Source organism: Myxine glutinosa, chromosome 8 (assembly GCF_964187855.1).
Source record: "Myxine glutinosa chromosome 8, kmMyxGlut1.1, whole genome shotgun sequence".
NCBI lineage: Eukaryota > Metazoa > Chordata > Myxini > Myxiniformes > Myxinidae > Myxine > Myxine glutinosa.
Genome location: NC_136268.1, coordinates 90914071 through 90922827, shown reverse-complemented (window position 1 = coordinate 90922827; position 8757 = coordinate 90914071).

The window sequence follows — 8757 nt, the reverse complement described above, 5'->3', positions numbered from 1 at the left end:
ATTTGAGTGCCATTATGTCTCGAGTACGGGCCGTTGGCCATTTTGCCTCAAGCCGATTTCGGATCGCTCCAGGCTCTTCACCTCGCTTCAACCATTTTCACAACCATCCAGATGTTAATCTGGTGTGTGTGTAACGTGGATTTCGAGGTGGGAATTTGCGGTTCGCCGTCTGTGAGCCGTTGAACGTCCATTCCCGAAGGTTAATTTGCGGTTCGTTGATTGGGAGCCGTTGAACCATACCCGAAGCTGTGTTTTCCCAGTCGCCTCTTGAGGACACTTTCGCCCATCTTTGGCAGTGTGACTGTCAACCCAACGGGATTCTGGTCTCGATACGACATCATTCTGACGATCACGGAGTGTGGATCGACTTTGGCTTGATGCCGGGATAGAGACATTGGGAATGTTCTTTTTTCGCTCACTTGGAGCACAGTGAGTTACATTGTACGAAACTGATGGTACCATCATAGGAAATATATATTGGTTGTACAATTGATTACTATTATTTTTTGTACTGTTATTCTTGTGTAATCTTAATACAATACTTGTTTTTTGGTAACAATTGGTGTGGTTTCACCATTGATCTTTGACATACAGAAGAACACATCTTTCTGCTGTGACTCCTCTCGGGGCTCGGAGGTACACTGTGACCGGGATTTGGGGAGGAGAACGTAACAGTATATACATACATATATATATATTTTTATATATATGTGAAAAAGTTCTGCCTTAACCTGGGAGTCGAACCCAAGGAGATGCAAATGGAATTATTGAAGTGCTCCGAACTTGGACCAATGCCGTGATGATGTCATCTCAACGATGTAATGACTGCAAACCCAGAAAGGCCTCGATGACAATAAATAAGGCTCAAAATCAAACTTTGTAATGAGTTGGAGTGGAGTGTACCTGCTTGATCCAGTTTTCACACGTTGTCACTATATGTTGGTGCTTCCCGTATTTTGCCATCCACAAAATATTTGGATCGCTGTCGTGGAAGATTAATTCAACAAACCAAAAACGTGTATATAATCATCAACCTTCCCTTTTGTGTGTATCTACAATTATCAACCCTTTCGACTCCATTTTCACTGATCTGCCCTCTGCAATCAGTCTTTTTATGTTCTTTTCAGCATTTTGTTAGGCCCTAACCACAAGTTTCGGCGGCAAAATGAACCACAGCCATTGTGATGGGGCCGTGATGGTTCGGAGCCCAGGGTGACAGGTCACGGAGAGGTCACTCTGCCCACTGTGCTGAATGTCAGCCAATGGTGAGTAAGAGGGGAAGGGCATGAAGCATCACCAGTGACATGTGTGGGAGACCTTATAAAAGGCGGATCTGAGAAAGAGAATCTGGGTAACACGCAGTTGAAAGCTCTGGAGCGGAAGCCACATCCTGCCCAGTCTAGCTGCACCTACCCAGGCAGAGTCACACCTCCTCTGTTTTCCTCTCCAGCAGCCCCACGTCGTTTGGGGTTCAAGGAAGCCAAACTGTCCGCCAGACTTTGCTGGTTTGTGGAACAATTAGTCTGTCCTGAACTCTGTCTCTCTCACGTGGTACGAATGTGGGCCCAGTTAAGAGAATAGATAAGCAAGGCATCCTGTTCGTTCGTTGACACCATGGACACGTATCATCGGTAGTGGAGTAAGGGGTTTGATATCATTTCCCTTGCATGAGGAGAGGGTATTGCATTTGAGTCCGTTTGTTTGTTTGTCGGCACAGAATCTATATAATAATACCGTAAGGACTCGACTTTGTTATCCCTTTTACGCCGCACCCAGTGACCCGATGCCCACGGCACTAATTGATTTACGATCTACGAACCGCGCTCTTTGTTTATCACGTACAGACTTACTCGAAAAATCTCAATTAGCCGGCGTTGGGGCCCAAAATCATCCGATTAACTGCCGATACGACGCATCTTACGACGCCATCTTATTGGCGTCTGCTGGGTGAAGGCGAAGCAAGCCGTCCGCTGATTGGACAGTCGAAGGCGACAGCAAGCCGTCCACTGAGTGGACAATCCCAGAGTGGTGCTATGCCGATTCCTATTACGAATCCATTCATTTTTCAAAAGTATATCGTAGCGTTGTCATTTAAGTAGATTGTAATAAATACGTTGTTCATATACGCACTCTTCATTCTCATCTTTCTTCCTAACTCTTACTCAGACAAGCAAATCCCCTATGCCATCCATAATGGTACACTCTATCCATACACCACATCCTCCCTTCCGTGGATGTTCCACGGGTTTCGGCTAGTAAATATGATTTCTCTGCAACCATTGGTCTGATTGACAAGAAATTTTCACCATAGGTGCACTTCCTCCTGTAGACTTTTTAATAAGTATGACGTCATCGGTCACGTGGTATGGGCGCCATCTTGGAAAAACAGAAAAAAAATTGTACCTCTATATCTCCAAAAGCGCTGCATAGAAAACATTGAGACATGGCTCATTGTAAAGAACTCTCCATGTGGAATAACATATTGTCACATTCCTGGTGATTAAAATCCTCCAAGGAAACGGATTGCCGAACAAGCTTTACACTCCGAGGCGTTCAATTCAATATGACGGTATTCGTTATATGCGTGGGGAGGAAGAGACCGAAGAGCGCTTACCTTCAAGGATCCCACCGGCAGTCTTCACACCGAGATAAATTAACTCAAACAACACGAAAGTAAGATGTACAAAAATACCGGAGTTATTGAAGAAAATGCTGGCAACAAAAAAAAATGCACGATAAATGTAACTATATTCCTGAATTGGAGCACCCCCACACAGACCCGAATACAGACAAAGGATAAAATAACTGAAGATAAATATGTGTTATTTAGTGGGCACTTAGCTCAAATCGGCTGGTGTATCTCATCAGGAATCGTCAAAGATCGTCTCAGGCGTTGGCGGGAAACACACGTTCGTTGGCGTGTACTTGGCCTCACTCATGGCCCGCTCACTCCTGGCTCCTTCTGCGAAGCGAACAGACTTGACGTGCAGATCACTCTTCCAGCTGCACTTGTCCTCACGATCTCTGCACGGGAAACCGCAGTTCCCGGCCCGCAGTTCTGCCTCCTCACGATCACTAGCAAGATGTCGGAACATGACCGTTCACGATGAAGCTTTCTTGCGCAAGAGCAATGGCGACCGTTCGCGATGGGATCCAGAATCAGAAGAAGCAAGAGGGGAAAATGTCCACCGCCTCAACTATTTTGTACGCGCGGCTCTGACGTCATCCGTGCCTGCTTCACCAATTCCACAGTCCCATCTTACCAGTCTCTGTGCCCATCAAATCCCTGACCAATCATTGCTCTTCTAGGTGTGGCCTCATGAACCTGCCTGTCCTCTGCGATCACCAAGTCAGTGTTATCCACGGCAGTGCTTCATGCCTGGTTTCCGGTTGGTTTTGAATTATTGTGTTTAATGGGCGATTTCTTACTAGGTGTCTGTAGTTCGGTGTCATAAGGAATATAGGGAAAGATTACAGAGGCAATTACAAACAGGGGATTAATTACCCATAATCCCTTGCTAATTAACAAGCCCCTCCCCTCTGATGGGGACGAAGATACAAGCTTACTCGACATCCAGTCTCCACAAATTCCCTACTTATAATACATCGAGGTTCCTTCTTCTTCACAACAATCGGAGCACACTAATCTATACACTCTACCTGGACTATGGTATCCCTACCCCCCACAAACGTAACAATACGTTAATGATGATATAATAGGTTCCTCCATTATGACGTCACAATTCGACAAGTACAAAACTTCATCCGATCAAGATGAAATTTCTTGAGCAGCATCTAGAGATAAATTGGTTGAGAAAAAAAAGATGCTGACGTCATCGGTCACGTGGTTCGGCCACCATACTTGTTTAAACACAACAGCCTTAAAAACCACTGAAAACACGTCCTGGCCAAGGTCTGCAATCTCTGATTGCTCTTTGTTACTTCTTGTATATTCCTTCCCCCATACCATCATTGCTGTTTATTAAATATACCTTGTCTCAGGGTGGGGGTGAATTCTGACTGTGATGGCTGCTTCATTTGGAGGTTTACAGACTCATTAAGGGATTCGTTGGTTGTGCTCCACACCGCTTACAAGACCACGTCACGTGGTTTAGGTTGCTCGGTTGAGATTAAGATCCAGTCACGTGATTTCAGACACGTGATCTGGTGATGAAATCTTACAAACGGCCGACTGTTGAGGTCGCTTAGACACGACCTGCTGGATTCGAACCGGACACCTGGAACGAAGCGACAAGTCGAACAACAACATATTGTATGCAGAACATAGAAGTATGAAATGACTGAGCGTGTTTGTTTGAGGTGTTTCGAGATCATATGATGGATATCTTTGAGCATGAGAAATGAAGAAAACAGTGGCAGGTTGAGGTCGAGCATCGGTCTCAGTAGGAATCCCAAACACAGCGCCTCTTAGCGGCATCTTGGCGCACAACGTCGTCAGTTTTACCGCATCGCGTGACGGCTGCTCCGGCTATTAGACGAGCCTGAGTTGTTATCGCATTTTATATTATTACTTTTTATCAGCAGCATTCCCGTGGGCCAGAGGAAATGCAAGGAGCACGTTTTTCCTGAGGGAATGAAGCCGACGTGAGAGGAGGAGGCATCCATCAGGCACGTCGGTCACCGGCACGAGGCGCCCTCTCTCTGCGGTTAACGTGGTGAGTGAGGAGACCGGAGGACTGACGAGATCGGCCTTTGTTTAAACAAGCCGGCATGATGAGAGGAAAAAACACGGACGACGCTGCGCGACACGTTGGACATGGACGCGGCGCGCGGCCGTGCGTGCTACGGCAACAACAATCTTCAGTCAGTCAGTGGTGGTCGTGCGGCGATCAACGATTGGGAAAATAAAATTCCCAAATGTCAGTTTCAGGTCTGTATAGAATTAATCGTCTGACCACGATGGCTCACACTATAGCCGTGTCTTTGCGAATGGAACCTTGCCCAGACTGAGGTACGTCAATTGACGTGAGTTCTTCTTCTTCTTTACTGGGCACAATTATTCTCACGTTCTTGTGAGGTTGGCAGGGGGAAGTTGTTGGCTCAGGTCTTTCACGAACCAGCTGCCAGGCTTGACGTTCGATTACGTCGTTATAGCTATTATTGACAATTTGTTTCGGGGAGCCGGTGATAACTCGCCTACTCTTCACGAAGGACACCGTGGGTTCTTTCACATCCACCAATTAAATCCAGCAGACGGGACACCCAGTTTAACGTCCATCCGAGCGACGCACATTAATGAATCAGCCTGCCTGTTAGTGTTATTATACTGGGATGACAGATTATAGCTGCGTCGGGATTCGAACCTAAGATAGATAGCTTAGAGGCGAGTGTGCGGACCTCCAGACCATCGTGACAGCCCGTTAATGACGTCACTAATTTGCGAAATCACAGGTTTCCGCGAGGGTTGTGCGCGCCATCCGGAAAGTACCATCACGTATTCTGCATTAGAGCAGGTTTTGCGAACATATGCCCGACATTAAGTATTCATATAATACGCGTCACTCCATATAGGCATATATGTATACGTATACAGTATATATATATATATATATATATATATACTATATATATATATATATAATATATATATATATATATATATATACAATATATATATATATATATATATATATATATATATATATATATATACATATATATATATATACATATATATATATATATATATATATATATATATATATATATATACATACATACATACATATATATATATATATATATATATATATATTTATTTATTTATATAGTATATATATTTATATATATTATGTATATATATATATATATATATATATATATATATATATATATATATATATTTATATTCATATGTATATAAACATATATGTATATATATATTTATATTTATATGTATATAAACATATATGTATCTATATATCTATATATATATATACATATATATATATATATATATATATATATATATATATATATATATATATATATATGTATATATATATATATATATATATATATATATATATATATATATATATATATATATACATATATATATATATACATATAAATATATATATACATATAAATATAAATATATATATACATATAAATATAAATATATATATACATATATGTCGGGCATATGTTTATATATATATATATATATGTATATAGTTGCGCTTGGCAGCGTCGCATCTTATATCGCTCCGGATTGATTGACCAAAGGGCAGCAATTTTATCCCTTGTGCCATTTTTGTCGGGTCAATGGATCCCGCATGTGTTTGCCATTTGTTTCAAAAAGGCAAAGTGCTTGAACGAGTTTTCCCGGTGGGTAAAAACCAAACAGAACGTCGCCATCCGGCCATTTCACTGCACTGTCTCGGTTTGAGTGTGCTGTGCTCTGAGAAAACCAGGCAAATGGCGGTCTGTGAACCGCACCTTCGGTCATGTTCGAAATGTACAGTCGTTGGTATACCAACCCCCCCTACCCCCCCCCCCACCCACGACCCTCCACCAACGAAAAGCCTCAAACGGAAAACGAGAAGGGCATAGAGTCGTGCGTCCTTTATTCAATGTTCCTGAGCACGTTATTCATTGTGAAAATGCAATAATCCGATTAAAACTTGCTTTTTTCTTTGTCATGTTATTCTACACCAGCAAAGGTACCCAGTGTTGCCGGGCAACGGGTCCCCCTCGGCCCCTCCCATCCCGCAGGTTAAAACTGCTCGAGGTACAGAAATCTGATGGTCTGCAACCCTCAGTATGCCTGGAACTTTCTCGTCATTTCTGGAACTTTCACATTCAATAAAACAAACAACAACGTTGGCCTCGATGGGATGGCTGATTTTCAAGATAACTATGCAGTACGGCATTACTGTTCTACATAGTCTCAAACGCTTCAGACATTGTCATCCGTAATTGTCAAATGTATAGCCCGATCAGGGGTGGATGTGGATGCAGGAATTTCAAGACAGGGGGTGCATGAAACTATAGCGCTGGGGGGGAGGGGGGATAAAGGGGGGGGGGAGGGTCTGGGGGTCCTCCCCCAGGAAATTTTAAAAAATTGATCGTCAGAAACGGCATTTCGTGCGTTCTTGGAAGTTTCTGCAGTTCCTTATGTTCTTCCGTGGTCCAACAGTTCAGCAGATTCGCACCGCCTGCACCCTCATCCTGGATCGAAGTGGGGGGGGGGGGGGTGCGCACCCCCTGCACCCCCCCCTGGATCCACCCCTGCACTATGATCCATGGCCAGGGCTTAGAATGTCATATGAATATGTGAGCGGAGGGCGTGGCCTATGCGGAGGAGCGCGAGGGCTGGGAGGCCGGATGGGAGATACGAGGCCGAGTGACGTGGCTTGCTGTGCTGTTCATTAAAACTGGTCATCTCCTAAGTTGAGACTTGGATTCATCTTATTACATAGAATAGTTAGTATCTTTGGAAAGAGAGAATGTAACGTCGATTGGAAAACGTTCTTGTTATTACATGGTGGCAGCGAAAGGCAAACCTATGCACCCGATTGGAACCACATCTAGGGGTTCGTAGCCAAGCTCACAATGGCGGACGCACCCATGATGCCACGCATGGATTGGACCAGCGCCAACCTCGGTGAAGCCTTCGAGCTATTCAGAAAGCGTACCCAGCTGTACTTTTCTGTGAAGGATGTAGCAGGTGACAAACAAGTCGACCACATTCTCCTGCTATCAGGTGAGGAAGGCCTGCGACGCTACAGTTCGTGGGGCCTTGAGAACGCCGAAGGCACATGGCCTAACACCGTGACGCCAGCGATTGTTTGGCAGCGTTTTTAAGCTGAGCTGAAACGCCAGGCCAATTACCGTGTGGCTCGTTTCTGTTTACAACGATTTAAGCAGGACGAAGATGAAACTATGGACAATTTCATCTCCAGATGCCACCACCAAGCGACCAAATGCAAGTTCAAGACCCCCGAGGCGGACGAGCGCATAATAGAACAGCTCATTGCGGGGACACTGTATCAGGAGCTACAGAAAGAGCTCCTAGCGAAAGATGACTCTCTCACGCTGGACCAAGCCCTGGAAATAAGTCGGGCACATGAGGCCTCTGTCACTCACATGCAGCAGTTTACCCAGACCCAACAGGCAAGCAATTTTGTCCACACAATTGGGTACCACCCAAAAGAGTGCCGTTTCTGTGGAAGACAGCATCCACCCCAGCCCCAACACCGATGCCCAGCATGGGGCTCAACCTGTGAGGCATGTGGAAAGCAAAACCACTGGAAGGCCATCTGTCTCTCAAGAGCGAGGCAAGAACAAGGCCGGCAGACAACCCGCCCAGACACGAGAGGGCACAAATCCTTCGCCCGAAAGCCCATCCACACCCTGGGGAGAGATGAAGACCCCGACGGGGACTGCGACACGTTGAGCTTCACCACCATCAAAATCCACAGCCAGACCATGGATTCCCGGTGAGAGATTTTCACGGACTTGGCCATTTCACTACCTGACCGAGCTGGTGTTCACTCCCTGAGAGTCAAGGTCGATACTGGGGCAGAGGGCAATACCTTGCCCCTTCGGATATACAGACAAATGTATCCCCAAAATGTCGACTCCACTGGGCTGCCGCTACCTGGTCGTATTCAGGAGAAACCCCAGACAAATGGCCTACAATGGCTCACAAATTCGGCAATTTGGCACCCTTGTCGTCCCCTGCAAGAAAAGGAATACCCAGTGGGTCGATGCAGACCAGGGGGCCAG